Source organism: Zonotrichia leucophrys, chromosome 3 (assembly GCF_028769735.1).
Source record: "Zonotrichia leucophrys gambelii isolate GWCS_2022_RI chromosome 3, RI_Zleu_2.0, whole genome shotgun sequence".
Lineage (NCBI taxonomy): Eukaryota > Metazoa > Chordata > Aves > Passeriformes > Passerellidae > Zonotrichia > Zonotrichia leucophrys.
Window position 1 is genome coordinate 59,544,009 of NC_088172.1, and position 21,782 is coordinate 59,565,790.

General features: G+C 41.6%; 1 protein-coding gene and 1 long non-coding RNA gene across 2 annotated transcripts in view; both read left to right on the forward strand.

The window, feature by feature from the left end:
• The first annotated feature begins 3,374 nt into the window (after positions 1 to 3,374).
• Positions 3,375 to 13,940, forward strand: LOC135444904 (uncharacterized). Its single transcript, XR_010439348.1, has 4 exons — positions 3,375 to 3,509; positions 6,904 to 7,029; positions 10,964 to 11,151; positions 13,847 to 13,940. It is a non-coding gene; the product is annotated as an uncharacterized LOC135444904 (long non-coding RNA).
• Positions 13,941 to 19,759: 5,819 nt separating this feature from the next.
• The window catches only part of TAB2 (TGF-beta activated kinase 1 (MAP3K7) binding protein 2), a 60,818-nt gene continuing 58,795 nt past the window's right edge, over positions 19,760 to 21,782 (forward strand). The window contains exon 1 of the mRNA XM_064708426.1: positions 19,760 to 20,156. The gene's annotated coding sequence lies outside the window, so the exon portion shown is untranslated. The remainder of the gene's footprint in view (positions 20,157 to 21,782) is intronic.

Below are 21,782 nucleotides of genomic sequence, written 5' to 3' on the forward strand. Positions count from 1 at the left end.
TACTATCTGTGAAAAAAGAAAAAAAAAGAAAAAAAAAAAAGAAGCCAAGATCTGACATAAAACCTTAGAAAAGCTTCATTAAGACCTTCAGCCTTCATGTAGCCTTGTCAAGAAGAAGTGGAAATAGAGGTTTAACCCATTCACCTCCCTTCCTGTGCAAGCTGGGACAGGGCTCTGGGCATGTACACAAGGAAGTGGCTTTTGCTTCCTGACAGTGCACAGCCTGCTTAGGATCACCACTTATCTTTGGGCTGGGGCTGGCTGTGAACCTTGTCTATGGATATGGTGCTGTGAAACACTGTGCTGATGATGCTTCTCTTTCTCTCACTTTTTTAAGCTGAAGACTGCTGGTGTAGTCCTTAGGAGCCCTAAAGTAATCACTTTTGTGGCACAAAGGTTCCTCTTTCTACCACAGTGAACCAGTCCACTAGGGCTAAGTGGCAAGTAGCTTTAATTCCTTGGATGTGTTTACCTGCTTCAAAGATGGCAAGTTATGAAAAAAGTGAGTTTGGTTTTTGAGACTGGGAGGCGTGGTTTTGTAACACTGTAAGTGAAGCATGATGTATGCTTGCAAAAAGCAACTTTTTTTTGAGAACTGTTTGGTTTTTTCACTTTTAAAGCGGCAAAGTCTGCCTTACATATTTAAGATTAAGGAAAAACCTTACAATACCTTACTGCACGGGACTATTTGCCTTATTAAGTCATGTTTGCCTCAGGTTTCAAAAAAGAGTACTAAACAAGATGCCACTAGGGCTAGGTGCATTTATTAGAAACTTACTGAAGTCAGAAAAATCTCATAAGAAGATGAACTTGGTGTTTCCATGAGTAACCTCTTAATCTTTGCTTGTGGAGGGGTCAAGATGGGCAGGAGCACCTTGTGAATGTTAAGGTGAGATCTAAAAGAAGGTTCCAACAAGCAGAAGTTATTTCTGGAGCTTTTATATCTTCAGTAAGCTCACACATGAAACAAGTTGCTATGACTCAATAATATTTTTTTCTAAATCCTTGCAGGCCTTGTCTGGTTTGTTTTGTGGGAATTAAATTACACTTGGAATTCAAACCTGCAGTGTGCAGCAAGGTAGAGGGAGGCTGCTCAGAGGGAAAGTGTTATGCACTCAGTAACCTTTTTGTATTTATTTGTTCAGCATGCTAGCTCTTGTGCTATTTGCTGGGAAGGAATGCCTACACAAAAAGCTATGAGGTGGGTCAAATAAAAAAGCCTAGAATGTTTTGAAAGCCTCCCCCTTGACTTTGGACTGAAGGGATCTGTAGAATTTTTGGCACATTATAAATTTGTGTTTACTGAAAAGAGAAAAAACCCAACCCAGCAGCCCCCCTCTGACTCTGGGTTTATGTCCATTGAAGTCTGTGCCAGACCTGGTTTACAGAATGTCAAGTGCTAATAATTCACAATAAGTCCAGGAGAAAAGAAAACTTGAACTGTATTTTGGGTCAAAACATGTTGTTTTAAAGTCTAAAAATACTATGCAATTTGATCTTAATTAAAAGATCCAAGCTTACATCACATTGTTCCAACTCTTCTCCTAGAAACTTGAATGTAAACTTTGTGCTTAAATATAAACCCACCTCTGGGGCTGGCTTATTCTTTTTATTTATTTTATTTGCCAAGCTGCTGAAAAGGTCGCGTGCACAAAGAGAATGCCCTGCTCCTAATCTTTTTAAGCTATTGAGAGCATAGTTAATGCAAAGCACTAGGTTTCATTGTGTCTCTAGAAATGGAAAGCAAACTATCTTTCTTATTCCACAGTCCTTTTCTTCCACATTGATACATTTCTGGTTTTCTCTCTTAAATACTCATTCTGGCCAGACAGACACCATCAGTCCCAATACACCATTCTGTATGGGACATTGATATATGCTACAGTTTAGAAGTAACCTGGGCACAAAACTCTTCTTCTGACAAGATAAAATCTTTCCTTATGAAGCCCTTACTAATGTCAACAGAATAAGTTGGCATTTCATTACACACTCCTTGTTTTAATCCTATGTGCCTGTTGTTCATATGCTTCCTGAGAACTTGGGCAGGAGAACTTTGGGAATAGCAGATTGTGGGGTTACCTAAAGTATCACAAAACTTGTAATCTAAATTGGAACCCTGATGATGAAATCTAGCACTCAGGCATGTGACTTTGTGTAATTTTCTGCAGGATGCCTTCTCATTTTTCCTGAATTTCTGTCTTCTGCATTTTCTTGGAAATTTTCACACTGCAGTCAAGGTGCCAAGGATGGGCTTAAAGCTGCCTGCAAGATTTCTGCCTGCTCTTTTGGTTACTCGTTTAGCTGTGGATCAGAATTGAAGTATCCAGTTGCTCCCTGGAAGAACTGAGTTTGGGGTACTCACTGGGGACTGGGCCATGCACTTTGTGGCACCACCTGTGGCTGAAATCCCCACTGAGTGCACACCAGTAAATGACCTGGGAGGCAGGAGAAGCCAAGGTGGTACTGCTACATTCTACCCCACCTCTCTTCTGCCATTCCTAGACCAAGTAAAAAATGAAGCTCCTTTGATGCAGAGCCACATCAAAAAGGAAAAGTGTAAAACTTTACTGAAATGGAATTTAATGAGCCATCCACAAAACACACCTAATGAGGTCTGGGCATTTCTAATTTTCTAGTTCTGCTAATTTTCTAGTTGCCTGCTCAGGGTGGCTGCCACTGGTGCAGCTGAGCTTCTCCACTGCTGCTTCCTCATAACCTCAGCCTGAATTCACCTGGTTCATCCCTGGTCATCTGAAAGGTTTGATTTCACGTGGATACACTGAATTCAGCACAGCAGAGCCAGATCCACTTTTCTCGAAGATTTTCTGGTCTGTGGATCTGCTGGTATGGATTTCCAGTGACCAGCTTCTAGCAAGGTGAATGGACCTCTTTCTTTCTTCATTTCTCTTTAGATACAAGTGGTTTTGGAGCAGGTAAAGCTATCTGCACATGGCAAGGTGAGCTGTGCTGTATGTTTTGAGGGAACATCCAGAAAGCTGACTCTGCATACAGTAGCAGGATTAGCACATGCATTAAGGGAGGGGCAGGGGAGATTAGATCATAGATTAAAGATCAAATAAGAGAATGGAAGATTAAATAAGCATAACAGTAATTACAAAAATTGCCAAATTCAGAAGCTTTGGAGCCTCCCTGGTAACCAGGGCCTTACAATGGCTTAAACAGAAAGCTTGTGAGCTGCTTTATTCTGCTCTAAAGGATTACACAGACTTATTTTGTACTTGCTGGCTTATTTAATACTTATTATGTGTGGATCAAGCACAGAAAATGCTCAAATGCAGATTGAATCTTTAAAGCATGTTACAATGTTTTGTTTGTTCCTGTACTTTACCACTGCAAACTTGACCATCTTTGCTGGCATTTTGAGACTCCACAGTTGCTCTACTCTCAGCACTGCCTGATAACAAGAGATTTGTGAGGACATCTCTGTGCAGAAAAGATGGGAGTGGGCAGAAGGAAACTTTTCACAGTGACTCAGAATTATATCAGTGGTAAGTCTAGGGAGAAACAGATTTTAAAAGCTCCTGTTACCTTTGGAACAAATTGAGAGGGGGAGGGAGCAGTGCTCATTTACATTGTAAGTCTTAATTTTTAAACAGTGAAAGAGAGATGTATTTGAGGAGGGAGAATCCTGTATTTTTCATAACGATACTCTTTTTATTACTAGTAGTTCTAGAATTTCTTTTAGAGAGAAAAACAAATAACAACACTGCCAACCACAGAGATTAAAGAAGCTGCCAATGGAGAGAAACAGATTTTTTCAAATAGTACAGTGATGACAAAATACCAAGGACCATTGACAGCATTGTCAAAGCTTAAAATTATAGCTAATGATACAGTAGTGGCTCTCTGACATTTTAAAATACCACAGCACATAGATTTCTCACTGCATTTGCATTTTCCTTCTTCTCTAGAGAGCAAAAAACTTAAACTGATTCTGCTGCTAGGCAATAACAGCCAGTGTAAAATAATTATTATCTCAGACTGTAGCATAAATTGGATCAGGCAATCCTCTGTACACTTTGTTATCAGCCTGCTGGGAGCAAATATAGCCCAGTAGTATCAAAAGTCATTAGTTCAAGTCAGGACTTGGGTGACTGAGCAGGTGGAAGTTTTACACGTCAGACGGAGGAAGCTTAATGCAATATTGAGTAGCAGTTACATAAACTCTGCTAGGGTGTTACTGCTCCTTTACAGACAGGCAAGCTGCACAGGTTAGGGAGTTTGGAGTGGTTAGAAAAGTCCACAGCTATAAAGCTTCTCTTAAAGTTTGGCTGGATTCAAGTTTTTTCTGCAAATTGCTGCTGAAGAAGTAATTTTGTAAACTTCTTTGCCTGCCTCTCTATCTGAAGGCAGGCAAAATTGCACCACAGTGGTGTTCTCTCTCTCCCACTATCAGCTGGCACTGAACTGTGAATGGGATTGAGATTTGTCATTCATTCAGGGTTTGCTGTGAATCTCATCTTGGAACATGCACTTCTGTGCATCTGATCCACAAGGAGCTGGTACAGCAGCCAGTGCTGTGGAACTGCTGTGCCTCAGGGTGAAATGCACTACCTGCCTGGGGGCTACAGCTCAGCCATCACCTCTGCCAAAACCCCTGACAGTGGGCTCTAAACACAAACTCTTTCTTCCTCCTTCCACTTTGGGTGCCAAGAAGAAGGGTTTTATATCTGAACTATGCAGTAACTCAGGTACCAGGTGGGATGCAGGAGGCCCTGCATGAGAATTTCCTGTAGTGATGTGGGTGATCAGAGCAGGCATGTAGGAATGACTTGGACCTTCTCTGGCTGAGGAACACTCCACGTGCTAGTTGGTTCCTTTCTGGTGAGTCCTGTAGGCTATTGCAGAAAGTGTAGCTGGTGTCCACTGGTTTAAATAAGTGCCAATAACCAACAATTTGAGGAGACACAGTGCATGGAAACAAGTAAAGGAAGTAAAAGTAGAGGTAAAAAATTGTATTAGCTCTGAGCTACTGAGAAATATTCAATTTAAGGAAAAGGGTGTTTAACACTGAGAAATGAAAATGAGAACACCTAACATAGCAGAAAAGTTTAAAGACGTGAAGATGCTCATTTGAAGGGTGGGGCAGAGATAATACAATAAGATAATCACTAAATTTGAAGAACTAGCACATGAAATGGAATCTAGAAGCAAAGATTTTGAATGAGAGGCTGTGACTTGATCAGATAGTAAGGAAAGGGCATAAATAGCAAATATGTTTCTATGATTAGGATGAAGCAAGAATACAATGTATGTTAACAGTTGAATCCATTGATCAGATCTCCACTTGTAAATATTCAATGAAGTATAACCAAAGATACTGAGAAAAATTTAAAATAAGATCCAACATACACTTTAGGAATAGATTATATGATAGTGATGAGGCATACATCTTTACCTGGTCAAGTTCTTCTTGTTGACAAGTAAAGCATTAGACTGAAGTGCTTTGGATGTCAAAAAAACACATAAAGGAAAAAAAATTAATGTATTAAAATTGAAAATTTGTAGGAAAAAACCAAAACGTGGCTAAGGGACCAGTTAAAGAAGAGGCAAAAAAAAAAAATATTAACCTTAAACCAAAGAGAGATTAGGATTGCTATCACCCTCTCTGGTGGACAGAAAGTTGATATTTAACATAAAAGTCAATGCTGGCACAAGAATCAAGTAGCACAAACTGCCCTCAACAAATATACTTTGAAAACTTTAGAAATGTTGAAACCTCAGAGGAAAGGAGAACAGCTGCCCAGCCAGTATGATGGAAGTAGCATTTTAAGACAGAAATTTGCAAACATATTGAAGATTGATAAACTGTAGGCTGAAAGGCTGCTCTGGTGACCCAGGAGATCCTTTCCAATCCTTTTTTAATAGACTAGAATACCTGTTGACCAGTCTTTTTGCTGATAATGCCTCAGATGATCACTTCTAATACCAAAAAATACCTCAAAAGGAGGTGACTTTTTCCTTTATCATCTGTTACTCTGAAGGAAAATGTAGAGAATAGGGGTATAACCTTTTGTGAACCATAGAACAAAGTAAGAATGCAGATTATTTTTTTTCTGTTTACATTGGACAGTGTTTTTTGCATATATCCAACATGGTAATGTTTTACAGAGATAAAGGAGATGATCACAAGGGTAAAAGTTATGATAAACTAATACAAATATTTGCATTTTAAGTACACAGTTTTATTGTATAACCTGAATCACATGTAATAGAAATAGGCCAGGAGAGGGACTTAGAGAAGGAGTTTCATTTGTTCCCTAAGGGATGAACTATATCCTATGGCATTTCTGATGTGTTTGTACCATAAGTTCTTTGTAGATATCTCCAAAGGTGGAGCTGTTTGAACTACCCCAGCTCTTGCAATGCTTTTGTAGCACTCACTGTTTAGAAAGGTTCGCTTGACCCAGTGCTGAGCAGGGCAAGATTACTTTCTGTATTTTGCTGACTTTTTTTTTTGTGAAGCCTAATATGAGATTGCTTACTCTGAAGTTCTTCCTGTTTTAGAAAAGGATTATTTCACAAAGATGATAACATGGATCAGCCAGGCACTTGCGAAACAAAGAACTGAAACAAATTAATGTGAGTGATGAGCAAGAACTGGTCCTTAGTACAAATGTTTTAAAGAATCTGTTAATAACAAGAAAAAATCCACACAATTAAAAGGCAACGGTTTTGAGTTTTAAAGGGAAACACAGAAGCACAAATAACAAGGACAGTTGTTGGTTGAAAAATTTCAATCTCAAATTTCTGAAACTTATTCAAGGGAACATACACTAGTAGAAATAAACCAATAAACATGAGTAGAATATATAATTTATTTTGTTTTCCACATATTGGAAATGAAAGGAATTCTAGTAATAGTTGTAATTTTTTTTCTAGTAGGAGGGAGAAATGTTACTTTGAGAGTGTCATGGAAGAGGAGTGTTCATGTAATGGAACTGTTATGTAATTTGAAATATTGCAGCGGCGCATTTGACCTACTTCCCAGCTTTTGCTGATGTTGAGGTGAGGGGATTCTCTGTTTCCAGGTTATTATGTGTTGTATGCATGCCAAAAGCCAATAGCTTCATGCTTCCAGTGTGCTTACATTCAGACCAGGTTTTCTTCATGAGTTCCAAAGAGCTCATTTTGCAGCAGGGGGAAGGACCCAGCCTTTGCCCAGGTTAGTTCTGCTGCTGTTTGTGGTTTTGGGGAGGTGTTTTTACATGTAAGATCTGTTTGTAACAAATCAGTTTGTTGCTGTGCTGTCCTATGTGCATGCTTTTTAATTAAGGCATTTCTAATGTCTCCAAGTTAGGTGTATGGCACTTACTTTTGTTACCACAGGAATAAGTAAATACTTTAAATGTAGGCATCTTCCTACTGCGTTAAAACGCTAGGAATTACAATCCTCAATACATTACTTTATTAGCAGTATTTCAAACACTACACCTGACAGAAACTTCTTGCTTACATCTTATTTGTTTTTACCGTAAACACTTGATAATGCCCCCTTTACCTTGCCAGGGAAGGAATTACAAACAGTACTTGCTTTAGATCACATGCAAGTAACTGCTCTGCATTATGCAATGTGATTAAAGACACATGATAAAGCTTTCAGTATCTGTTGATCACTCTTAAGAGAGGTATCTTTAAGGCACCTGTTGCCACCATAGCCCAGGTACTGTGTGTTGAGTAGAGACATGAAAGAGCCCTGCTCATAAAATTATCCTGATTATTGGGGGCTCTTTTTTGAGATGGGCTGCAGAGCCAGCTGTGCACCACAAACTGCTGCTTGGTACTTGCTGCAGCTTTGTGCTCCTGCCTCATCTTCTGCATAGGTTGTTATAAGGCAGATGGAAGAGCTTGCACAGGGTGATCTGGAATAGCATTGGAGCTGGGATGATGCTCTGAACAATTTTGCCCAGTAACACCTGTAGTAAAGCCATGAACAGAAGACCTCACTACAATTTACACTAGTCAGCTCCACAAGGGCAAGGACTAAGAGCCTTAAGATTTACATTTGAAATGCTTTCCTACCAAGCACTAAACCAGGAATTAGTGCTCACAGCACTGCTGACTTTTGTGGACTGTGTAAAGTTTATTATTTGTTTAAAACACATAGTAATGAGGCCTCTTAATATGCATAACTAGTTTCTTAAAGACGATGGGCTTTTTAACCACTGATATTTCCCTGTAAGTACCAAACTTAAAAGTTTTATGAACTTAATACATAGCCAGGTAACCAAAACAGAAGGCATCTCTGCTTGCTACATTACAGTGACACTGAAGCTTTGCTCAGAAAAATATTTTAAGAGTACATTTTAACACAATGATTATCTGGTCTGCATATTTAGAGGCAGGCACTGGGTTATCTGAAGAAGAGGTAAACTGATATGGATATGGCAACTCTGCTACACTTCAATAGCTATTTTCAGCCTAATTTCAGTGCCTAGAAGTCATTGCACCACAATACTGCTAAAACTACTTTCCAGTGTGATACACACATTTTTTCCTTGAAAATTTTACCAAATTATTGCAGTTTCAAAATCCATATGAATAAAAGGCACTGCTTCCCAGTATTCTTGATCTGAGAGAGACAATTGCAATACACACCACCTTACAGGAAACGTAGGTGTACTATCTACAAGCCAACTCCTTTATTGCAATGCATGGCATTTTAACATTGCACACTATTATTTTATTGCATCATTGAGGATGGCATGTTCTTTCATTTCAGCAAAAAAATTACACACTGTGCTACAATTTTTTCTCCTCCCTTTTACAACATTTCTATTGGATTCCACTCTGAAATTATACCAGGTGGTTTTTTTTCATCACTACATTGCTTCAGGGTGACTACATATATATAATTTTCTTTGATAATTTATCATACCTCAAAGAAACAGAGAGCACTTGTAATTAAATTGCCCAGTTATATGGCCATGTGGTCTATGTAATTCCTTTTTTGAAGCTGCATTATCTAAACTGCAGTTATGAGAAAGGCTGTAGATTAAATTAGATGAAATCACAACTCAAAATTAATGACTTATACATTCTTAAACTAAAAGTTGGATAAATTAAATTAATGTTTTATCACAGGTGAACAATCAAAAGGAAGCCAATTATTTAGGACATCTTGACTTACATATTTTAAAAGTCACCTCTTGTGCAGCACATGTGTTACTTGTTCTTTATACAGACACCTTATGAGTCTCAGCTTCAGCATTGTAACACCATCTCTTAACTGTTTTCCACACCTGTTTGTATTTTGTGGTGATCTTCCTTTGGGTTTTTTTTCAGGGTTAAGATAATCATAATCAAAAAAATAACTAAAATTTACTCTCTTTTCTGAGTATTTTATTTTATTTTGGAGTGTCTTCTCTCCTATATAAGCTGATGCATAAAAGCTAGTATAGATATAAAGTACAGATTTTTAAAATCCCTAAGTTTCTATGAGTACTAATCATACTTGAAACATACTAATTACTTGAATATTTATTGCCTGAAAAGCACACAGACTCTTTGACAATTTAATACATGCATTGTCTTTGTAGACCTTCCTTATTCAGAAGAAAAATTTCTGTGTAGTACACTAGCAAGATTTCCAGATACAAATGCTATTCCTAAAAATTAAACTGATACTTTCTAAATAAGAAACAGTCTGTTTATGCTGTTGGGCATCAAGTATTTATAAACAAGGTGAAAAATTACTTATTAAAAAAGTTACTAACACTGGTTTAAATCTTCTCTTTTTCTTTTTTTCTGAGGATGATGGTCTCACTAAAATAATTATTTAGTGACAATTATTTTAATCAATAACAGTTCAATGCATGTACAAATTTCAGATTACTACTAGGTATTGGATTTTGGTAGTTAGGAAATTGAACCAGATAAATCTCTATGGTTCATTGCACATAGTTCTATGATGCTGCAATGATACCTATTTATTACATTTAATTACATTTTAAATCTAGTTTTCACTCACCATTACAGTTGGGAGACAATTTCAGAACTTAATTTGTATGATTAGAAACTTATTTTTGCTTTACTGCAGAGCATTGCCTACTACTGGGACTAATTCTGACAAAGATTAACTGAAATGAGTAGGAGTTTTGCTTGGAGAAGGGCTGATGATTAAACTTTGAAATATGTAATGCATTAGGAAGCTCCCAAACTGAGATCTCAACTGGTGGGAGTTTTTATAGTTCCATTACTACAGCTCTTTTAAACACACAACGCTGAATTAACTCCTGGTGAACCTGAACTGTCATTCCAGCCGTGCTGTACCTTAGCCTGCTCCCTGCAGCTGCTTTCTTTTGCAGCTCAGCCCACCTTAGCTTGCCTGCCCAACTGGACTGAGCCCCAGCATTGCTGCTGTTGCCAATAAATAAAACTTTCCTTTCTGCCACACTCTCAGTCAATGTGTGGCTGAGTGCTAGGGCTCCTTTGCAGTCCTGTCTCCACACAAAACCTGCACAATTCCAGTTTGCGTTCCGGTCTCCTGCCCATCAGCAGCAGATGACAGCCATACAGCAGAACTGAGATGTGACTCATATGTGTCATTTTTCTCCATGATATTTTCTCCATGATATTATGCATTACAGTGATTATGTCCAGCTGAACAGGTGGCACTGGGGTTTCACTAGAAGTGTGCAGTTTCAGAAATTATTAAAAACGTTAACCTGATTAATAGTGTCTGTATACAACACTGCAGAAATCCATATAGAACCTCAGAAGAGTTGATGAAGAGGTGAATTTTGAAGAAAAAGCAACCTCTGACATAATTGGTAGGAAGAATGGATTTTTTTTAAACAAACCCTATTAATTAGAGTCCCATAACTATCTGTAAGGATTACTGCAGAAGACCTTCCTTTGGAGCTATTTTCTTTACCATCTGTGATCGCATAAGTTTTGTGAAGTCAATAAATTTACTGTTTAATGTTTGTTTGTTCTGTAGGGCACTGGGACATGACTAAGTCTTTACCGAGCAGTGGGCCTTATGAATAAGACATGAAAAGAGGATTGCAGATCCTGAGTTATAAAATCCAGTGAGATCAAGAATTTGTTCAGAGTGGAGTGATGAAACCTGCTTTTCATGTGTGTCAAGGCTGATGTTTCCAGTGGATTCCCTCATGTGTCATAAGGGTGAGAGAAGATCCATCTTCATTCTTCCCTTTTGTAAAGCTACTAGCTGCTCTTCAGCCCAGACACTTATTTTCTGAAAAAGTTCCAAACTAGAAACGTGTCTATCTGAAACTGTTCAATGGGCTCTGGAGCTGTAGCTGGCAATGCAGAATGAGCACAAACACCTGCAGGCTGTGCACTCAGCAACCTTGCACCTTTGGAAGACTGGCTCTAAGGACAGAGCTACTAAAGATCAGTAAAGGATCTAATTTGAAAACAAATTATGATGTCTTCTGAACTAAAGTTTTTCCCTTTGAAAAGGCAGAATACAATGCACATGCATTGCCTGGTGATTCAGGTGTGAAGCAATGCTAAAGGAGTAGATGACACTTACTGTGGAAGTCTAGCCCATTTTCTCTGTGAGGATATTAGTGAGAGGGTTGCTGGTGCAGCTCCACTGCTGCTGGAAAGTGCCAAAGTGTTAATGCAGAGTCCTGCTGTGACCACTGGTGCCTCAATGTACAGAAACACATCCTAGAGCACATGGCACAGGATTGTGTCCAGACACTTCTTGAATACCGCCAGGAGGGACACTTCACAACCCTCTGGGTAATCTGTTTCAGTGGTCAGTCACCCACATAGTATAGACGTTCTTCCTCATGTTCAGGTTAAACTTCACAAGCACCAACTTCTGCAAATGAAACTGGTGAAGGATCTGGAACACAAGTCCAATGAGGAGCAGCTGAGGGAGCTGGGGTTGTTTAGTCTGGAGAAATGGAGGTTTACCCACTTTACAACTACCTTGAATGAGGCTGTAGATAGGTGGGGGGGGTTGATCTCTTCTCCCAGCTAACAAGTGATAGCATAAGAGAAAATGGCTTCAATTGCACCAGTGGAGGTTTAAATTGGATATTAGGAAATATTTCTTCAGTGAAAGGGTGGTCAAGGATTTGAACAGGCTGCCCATGGAAGTGACAGAATCACTGTCCCTTGAAGTTCAAAAAAATGTGCAGATCTGCTGCTTATGGACAAGCTTTAATGCTGGACTTGCAAGTGATAGTTAAGAGTTGGACTCAATGATCCAAGAGGTCTTTTCCAACTTGTACAATTCTGTGATCCTGGCTCTTAGGGATGCACTGTTCTTGAGCTTGGAGGAAGCAGTGCTTGAATATTGACTAGCCATCTTCCCTGCAGGGCCAGTTCCCATAGGATCCTTCCAAGAAGGTCACTGAAAGGCAGCTCTCCTGAACTGCAGGGTTGCATTCTGACTTGCTGCCCTTCCTCCTCCATGCCAGATACTGAATCTCATGGTGGCTTTAGCCAAGGCTGCCCCCAGCCCTCACATATGCAACAAAGCCTTCCCTGTTTGGTAGTACATGGTCGAACAGCTCACCATTACTCGTTTTTTCCTTCACCACCTGTGTCAGGAAGTTGTGGCCAACAATTTCCAGAAACCTCCTGGACTGTTTGTGCCTTGCCATGTTGTTCCTCCAGCAGATGTCAGGGTGGTTAAGTCCCCCACAAGATCCAATGCCAGTGACTTTGTGACTGCTTCCAGCTGTCTGTTAAAGGCCTCACCTACTTCCTCCCTGTGATCAGACGGCCTGCAGCAAGCACCACACAGTCCCACCCTGACCAGTCTGCTCTTTAAACCCAGCCTATAAACTCTTCACTTGCTCATCACCCACCCAAGACAGAGCCTGATTCAATCCAAGTGTTGCCTCGTCACAGAGAGGGCAACTCCAGCTCTGCCCCTCCCAGGTCTGGGTTTCCTGAAGGGTGTGTGGCCCTTCACACAAGATAGAGCAGCTCTGCACGATGACAGATAGCCCTGTGCTTTGAATGCCAAAGAAGCAAATAGCTACACTAGAATTCATACTTTGCCCCACTGTTGTTAGCAACAGAAAGGTTTTGCTGGAAAAATTAAAATTAGCACGGACACAGTCTGGGAGAATTGTATTCCTTCTGGTTTTGAGAATGATGTAAGTTCTCTTTAAAGGATAGACCTACAACATCAAATATTCAGAAAGATTCTTAGCATAAAAAATAAATACACACCAGTGCACAATGCACACAGAAGAATTAGTTAGCTGACATTTATAGCGTATATGTAATTATGTGAACTTGAATGAGCAAATTCAGGTGCATGTGTGTAATGAAACTGTTTAAAAAGCTTGGCCTCTTGTTGGTTCCTCTTCTCCAGGGAATGCAATGGTATATCTGGAACAGCCAAGCTGTTACTAAACAGTGGGGAAATTGCTTTTGAAACTTGCAAAAACTGTTTTTCCTTGATGTGCAAAATCAATTCGCTTTTGAAGGTGCAAGGATGCAAAAAAATGTTTTTCTTCAAATGAAAATTAAAAAAAAAATTATTCTGTAGCAGACTAATTGCTTTGCTATCTAAAATGTTTTGTTTCACGCCTGATTTCTTTTCTAAATGTATAAATACCAGCTAGTGTTTTAAAGCTTCTGTAACTGTGAATGGCTCTGCTGTCCCTCACTGCAAGCTACATTTTTATTACTTCTTCCCAAGAAATTTATTTTGCTGACATAGGCTCTAATCCAGTAAAGTGTTAAAACATATGCTTAATTTTAAGCGAGTTGAATAAAGCCAACAAAACTTTCCTATGCCTAAATCTAAGTACAAATTTGTGTTTGGCTTAGGTGGGGTTATAGTTTCTGGGTTATGGTCTAGAGGGCTTTGTGTGTTTTGCAGAATGGATGCCCTCCTGAAGGAAGAACAGAGTTTTGTGGAGTTTTAAGACATGTTGTTATTTATCAGAAGATCTCTACATAAAAACATACCAACGAGTGAACACTGAAAGTTTTAGAGATGAATACTCTCCTTTAAATATGTATGTCATGCATCTCCTAATAAACTTGCCACAATTTCCTCTTCTTTCACTATGTGACAATGTAGTAGCTGAAAACAGGTGCAGTGGTAGCTGATTGTTTTCACAAATGATCACTGTCTTTTCTGTATTCGTTTTTCTAGTTGTATCAAGAATATTACCTTGGAAAAGAGTTGATCTTTCTTCATGCTAGTGAGCTGATGATGTGGAAGTTTAGTATTTCTTAATAGTTTGTTCTGTGATACTGAAACATTTTTAATTGTGGGTGCACACAAGTGATCTTTTCCCACAGAAAGGGTGAAACCACAGGGGATTATGACTGAAATGCAGCTCAATTTGGAACTTGAAAATCAAACAAGTATAACAGGAACTTGAGGATTCTGATGCAGTAGCTAGAGGACAACTGGTTACATAGAGAAGTGTATTCCCACAATTTTCACTTCTGCTGGCAGTCTCAGACAGACCTAGGACACAATGGACCTGGAATAAGCTGCCTTCTCCTTACAAGGGCTTGCACAAGACCCAGAAGGAACAAACCAGCACAGTGCATATTTAAGCTCACATGATTGTTTTGTTACACTAGTGGGTTTTCTACTCAAAAGGAGGACCCAGTACCCTCTTCTTCAAAATTGACTTTGTCTAATACCTATCAGCATTACAAAGCTCTGAGTTGCCTTTTTTTTTTTTTAATGTAGGATGGCTTAAAGGCTTTCATTTGTACCATGCAAGCTGTCAAGGACTGCAGCTGAAGAGAAGAAAGAATGCAGAGAATTTGTACTAAGCTTTAATTTTCCTTAATAGCAGGCACAGGATTTGTTCAGAGAGTTTTATTATTGGGTGATAAGTTAAGGAAATTACAGTGGTGGGGCAGAAGGCCAGAAGAAGACAGAGAAATATAATGCCATGAAACATTTAGGTTTAGAGAGTACTTTGGGTTCTTTTTAAAAATATACTAGCCATCTACAAACAGCCTCCTTCACATTTAGGGAAATTTAAACTTAATATAATTTTTGCACCTTGTGTGTTAACATATATAGTAAGATTAAGTATCTTGCAGTTTTCACTCTCATTTCTCACATTTACAAAATGTGTAAAGGGAAGGGATTTGGCTGAAGTCACTGAGACAGAAGAGGTTAAAATCAGTAGCTAGAGAAAGAAAGAGCTGTAAGACATTCTGCAAGGGTTTTTACTATGAAAACATTCATGCCTGATTTGTATCTGGAACAGGCAAGTCATTTGTTTGGACTTCAAGGTAGGTTTCCTGTCTCAACTCAGCAAGTTATACCTGTCCAGAAACACTTCAACCCATTCTTTGTCTCAGGTTTCAATACAGCATAACGTTTAAGCAAGTGATTGAAAGGTATTTGAATAGAGATGGACTTTAGCAAGAGACTAAAGGTGTCTTGCTGATCAAGACCCTAGAGACATGTAGGAACTCTATACCAGTATTACATAAATCTTAAGAAAAGTGGAATAAATTTTTATCATTACTTTCTACTCCATTTCCCACAAAGCATAGGAAACAGAGGATTTGGGAATAAACATAATCAGTGTTTCTCCTGAAGTACTTTGAAGCCTCAGATGGTCTTGGCTTTTTATACTTTATGTCATTGAATTATCATAAAATAGTTTAATGAAAAAGGTTTATCATAGCATTAAGTAATATTAAATTTATCTCCCTAGTAGCTACTGACTCAACTGTATGTCATATGAGCATATGAGCTTTTATTCACACATTTTTAATTCTCTTATTCAGAGCACTGAAAGATGTGACAAGGATGCACTTTTCCCTACTTACTCAAGAGACTGATTTATTATGACCATCCTTCCCACTTTTTAAAACAATTACTGAAAAAAAATTTCAGAATTGCTTTGGGTAGACAAAGATATTTCCCTTCAAGAGTAAACATTATCCCAGTATGCTCATGATCAATATAAACAAGTGTGGGGTTTTTAATGCATTACAAAAATCTTACCAAGTCTCAAAACATGCTATTTCTGTATGTCAGTTTAATACATAGACTGCAATAATGCTCTGCTGTAACACAGGTCCCTATGCTTTTACCACTGAAAAGCCTGGGTAGGCTGGCTGTCCTCAAAATCTCAATGGATTTTCCTTCAGCAAAGGTCTTATCCAAATCTTGTGAAGCTGCTAGAACTCATGAACTACTAAGGCACCTCTTAATCACATCCTTATCGCAAATGTCATGTTTGCGCTCCGCTCCCAAACAGATGAGCTGCTAGGAAGTGAAAAGGCCGGTGCTATCTTGAAGAAAGGACAGCAGCAACCTGGAAAAGAAGGGAGTCTCAGCAGCAATAACAGGAGCTGTTTGTGTTCTGCAGATTGCAAAGGAAAACATCGGGGCACAACAGCTTCTTGTAACTGGACTCAGCCGGTAACTTCCATGTGGAATGGGAGAAGTACAGTGCCTGAAATTGCTTGTGAAATAAGGTGAATTTCTGTATTTCCTTGTCATGTTATTAATTCAAATTCTAATTGCTTTTGTAGGAGAAGCTGTGGTTGCAACCTCAGGCTAGCAGCTTGCAAGGACTGTCCTTGGCCAATGAATGCTACTTCTGTTTTTGTCACCCTTCCAATAGGAGGACTGACAGACTTCCTATCTAGAAGAACAAAAAATAAATTGACAGTTGAATGTTCAATGGAAAAGTGTCTTTAAAGCTGCCAATGTTACCTTTTGCTGTGGAAGATGACTCTTAAACTCAATTGCAGAAATAATTATGCCAGTTGTTGTGGATTTTAACTGGACTCCTCCTCTTACCTTTCCTAAAGAGCATTCTCAGGAAATTTCAGCATCAAACTTGTCAGTAGCAAGCTGATGGAATTGACTGTACTTTGTAGAAATAGCTTTTCTGTACAATATATTAAGAATCATTTCCCAAACCTATTCAAAATTCCATTTTCTAGCAGGGAAAAATATAAACAGTCTGATGAAGGTTTAAAAAACATGAACTCATACCTTCTATGGCAAAAGGGGGGTCATCTCTAAAATCTTAAGGGAAAGATGCAAGGCCTTGTTGTTCACTGGTGACAGAGCTTTGATTTGCACCATGGTAAGTCACTCTCAGAATGCACTATTAGATAGATCTGCCAGGTTCTTATTTCAGATACACAGGAAAACAGTTAATTTCTGAATCTCACTACAAAAACCTGATTTCCTAAATAGTTGTGCTTTGAGATTTTGGAAAGGTGCTAAAAACTGATCCAAAATTAGCTGCTATAGGAGAAGAGCTACTTTAGCAACAGCCTCAGACATAGATGTGGTGTGGAGAGCCTGGAAAAGGGGTGGGGGGGGACAGTGCAGCTCACTCACGTGATCCCAGTGCTTAAGCATTGCAGTAAATTCTGCTGATAGCACAGTGAGAAGTGGTCTCACTCTCCTGTGGTAAATCCCTGTTTTAGCAACTGTAGGCAAAAGGGTCAAATATTTAACTTGGTATTAAACTTAGCAAAATAAACTGAGTTTCTTGTGCAAGAAACATATTCATGTAAGTTTATTATCCTATCTGTCTGAAAGGTCAGGAATGGCTTAGCAAAGTTTGAAACAGTTGTGCTGGAAGAGCTGAAGAGCAGGGTGCTTGAGCAATGACCAGGCAGAGCATGCCTACAGACCCTGTCTACAGCACAGGTGGCAAAAGAGAAAGGTTTCATTAATGTGCCCAAACTCTGGGAGTGGGGCAATGCCTGGTACAGCATTGGTACCTGATGTTCCCACTGCACCTTCTTTCTAGGTGCCCCATTACCCATTATTACTGTAATGGACTGCAATAATTTCTGTTTTGGGAAATACTGTTTTGTTTACAACTAACAAACAAATCTCAGTGATTCTCTGTATAAGCATGACACAAGACAGGTTGTGTTACAAGGTTTGGACACAGCATTCCATGCTCCATGCTGCTCGTGTACAAAAGAACTGCAGATTTCTCTGTTGCAGCTTATGAAAGCAACTGGTTCTTACTGGAATGTACATACCCACCCACCCCTATATTTCCACATCTTGTGAGGGAAAAAAGCAATCTTCCTGTTCCCCTTTTTTCTGTTTTTCCCCCCATCACAGCATAACAATTAGACCCCTTGGTATTTTCTCTCTCCCTGCCTACTCCAAGCAGTCAGTCCTTGCAGTTGCTTCCCTTGGGATTCTGACAGCTTTAACTAAATGTAGCTGAGAGGGTTTTTTTCACTTATTAATGCTTTCATTTAGAAAATGCATTTCCAATCATTTCTGCAAATATTCATTTTTTCAATGGCAAGGCTGCCTTTATTTCTTCTAACAGAACACTTAGCCTAAATTGTCATGAGTAATTTAGTTCCTGCCACAGCATGCTAGATGTTTTTATTAGTTTCTGTCATTCAGTGTTGCAATTGTTAATTGGCCAGTCTAACAGCTGAGTCTTACAAAGAAAGTGCAGCTCTCTCTTGTCACACCACTGAAATGGATAGTGCAAAGGATAGTTTTAAAGTTTGGGATGATTATGGCCTGCCCATTTTGTAGTACCCTTCACACACTGGCGTCTGTGGGAAATCATGGTGCCTCTGGGAATCAAGGCGGTGGAGAAAACCTTTCTCTCTGTTGATTCCAGCCTAGTTCCACTGTGTGGGAAAACCTGAAAGCTTCAGCACATCCCATTCCTTTCCAAGTCCCATTCTAGGTTACAGGGCTTCAGGCAATTTCTTTCTGCTATAGATAATAAAGATTACTTTAAAATTATTTCTGTGTTTGACTTTTGTGTCTGTATTTTTTCAAGCAAGATGACACAAAGATGGATGGATGGATGGATGGATGGATGGATGGATGGATGGATGGATGGATGGATGAACGGACTATTGTTAGACAACATGGGCAGCCCCTGCTCGCTGCAGGGATGAAGGAGGATGATTCAAGAGATACAGGAAGAAAGCAAATATAGGAAGAATAAGGAGTAGATAGTGTAAGGTATCACAACTCTGAAACTCAACTGATTTACTGGATGTTTTTAATGAGAAAGTTGTCTTTTCATTGAAGCTGAAACTTCCCAAATTACTGAAATATAAAGACCTACTTGGACAGCCCACTAAAATTAAGGATGCCTGTTGTGGTCTGAGCGAGGGTGTTGGTGGGGCTGAGAGGGGAAGAGGGATTCACCAGCATGCCGGGCCCCGTTCTCCTGGCGACATTTTTGGGAGATGATTAATCAGAGCTCTACCTCGGAGGGATGATGGAAATCACGTACTCTGAGTAATGTGGAGTAAGCACTCCTATTTCTGAGAGAAAGCGTCTGGCAATTCCCTCGAAATAACCGTTTTGTTTATAAACTGGGGGGGGCGGGAGGAAGAGGGCTTAATTAATATTAATTTTCCTAGGATTTTTTTTTTCCCCTTGCAGATGCTGCCCTTCCTTCCCCAGCCCATTCAGACCCTGCTTGCTTTCCAGGCGGGCAGCCCACCTACGCGCCACCGCCGCTTCCCCCTCTCCCTCCTCTGGCGCCGGGCCAGGCGGGGCGGTGGCGGCGGGGCAGGAAGGAGCCGCTGTGAGTTCCCGCTCATCCCGGTGTCCCGGGGCGGTCCCGCCGGGGTCCCGGTTCTGAGGCGGCGGTCCCGCTCCCGCTCCCGCTCGCGCCACGCCCTGAGGGCGGAGCCGGCGGAGGCACCGCCCGCGGGCCCCCCTCCCCCCGCCACCCCCCACGCCCGCCCCGGCGCCCATTGGCGCGCGGCGCATCCCCGTTAGCGCTCGCGGCGCGGTCTCGCGATGCTGGGGCCGCCGCCGCCATATTGTCGCTCTATTTTGATTCGGAGCGCAGAGAGCGCGGGGGGAGGGGGCCGGGAGCGGCGCGCGGCCCCAGCGGCGGCTCCGGCTGAGCGGGAGCGGCGCCGCCACAGCCACCGCACGCACACCCTCACCCAGCCCCAGCCCACCCCGCCCGCCGCCGCGGCAGCACGGACCCCCCTGCCCTCCTTCCTCCTACTCCTCCTTCCTCCGCCTCCTCCCCCCGCGGAGCGGAACGGCGGCGGCGGGAGGCTGCGGAGAGGGTCGGGTCGGCGGGGTCCCCCCTGCCGGGCGGAGGCGGCGGCGGCGCTGGTGGCGGTAGTGGCGGCGGTAGTGGCGGCGGCTGCTGCCGTGGTGGTGGGGGAGGCGGCGGCGGAGGAGGAGGAGGAGGAGGAGGAGAAGCGGCAGCAGGGTAAGGCTGACCCCGCCGAGACGGGCCTGGTGGCGGCTCCCCGGGCCGGTTTCCTGGTCCCATCCCCGGGGGCTGCAGGGAGAGGCGCGGGGGGCCGGCAGGGGCGGGGGGCCCGGGGCTTCCGCGGCCGCTCAGCGCGCCCCAGGCTGTGCCAGGGTGAGGAAGACGGGGAAGGCCTGTGCGAGGGGAGGGAGCAGCCCCGGCACCCCGCTCCTGCCGGCGTGCTGGGGCGGGGTGGGAGAGCGGCGACGGGATGGCTCCGCGCAGCGGGGCGTTCGGGGAGAGATGGAAACTTATTTTCCTTCGCGAGTCGCTGGAGCTCCCCGACGCGGGGAGGGATCGGGGGGCTGCGGCTGCCCGGGGAGGGGCGGGAGCTGCCAGCGGGCTCGCCTGGCTGCGGGAGGGAGGGAGAGAGAGAGGAGAGAGGGAGGGGCTGGCGCGGCGCCTGGCAGGTGACAGGTGTGAGTGCGCTGGGCGAGACTCCGCCATTTGGGGATGAGTACCCGAGTGTCTGAGGTGGGAGGTTGGTGCCCCGTGTCTTTGCGGGGGTGGCTGGCCTCGATTCCATATATAGTATATTTGGGACGTTGGTTTCCATTATTCGAGTCAATTTAGTTGTCGAGTAGACATTCTTGAAATGGCTCTGATAAGAGGGGTTTTGCAGTTGGGAGATGCATAGCGCTTCTCGTTTTCTTCCCTTTTTCTGTTTTGTCCCTCTGAGAGACGTGGGAACGCTCTGCGGAGGTGTGTAGTACTCTGTCTCATTCATTGGAAGGCTCGTATGAAAGTCTGAATGCTCAGTCCTGTTAGATGTAGGCCAGGCCTTCAGGGCAGAAACCTGGTGTTCTTTGTGCTGTGCCTGGTGGCTCGGCAGGGCCTGGTTTGTTCCCAAGACTTGTGTTTCTGTATTAATGATGGTAAGCACACACATAAAAAAGCAATTCCATAGGGATGCTTCTTGTCAAGGAGTGGGTTTCAGATGTGGTTTTCTGGTCGTAAGTTTAGGATATCTGATACAGACTTGATAAAGCAGTTTCTGAAGTTCACTGTAGAACGCTGAAAATGGTGCTGCACATAATTTTCAATACTCTCACATATGCCTTCTAAACATCAGCATAAGTAAGATAGAGTCTTAGACTGTTCAAATTAGCTCATGTCACAATTTTACCCACCAAAATGGTACTGCTTGTACACTACTTTATAAGGAGGGCCAATGATGCTGTAGCAATAGCATTATATTCACTATTGGCCACAATTTGCTGAAATCAGGAATAATTTTAAGCTTAGCTATTGATTTGCCAGATAATTGGGCATTTGTGTTTCACATACAAATTTCAATTATTTGTTCTTTGCCTATACTGTTGTAACTGTATGTAATTACAACTGTAATTATATGCTGATACCTGCTTTTGGCAAGAGGGAAGTTCCACTGACACCTTAGGAGAGACATGTCATCAACTTCAGTGAGTCCTGCTGTCCGTTTTAAATGAAAATTTCAGTCAGTTGTGACTGTGATCCACGTGGTAAACCCCAGTATTCTTAACTGTAGACAGTACCTTGATTTGTGCTGCAGCAGAATGAAGCCTCAGTTGAGTCTCAATTTCTTGTAAAACCTGAGAAGACCTG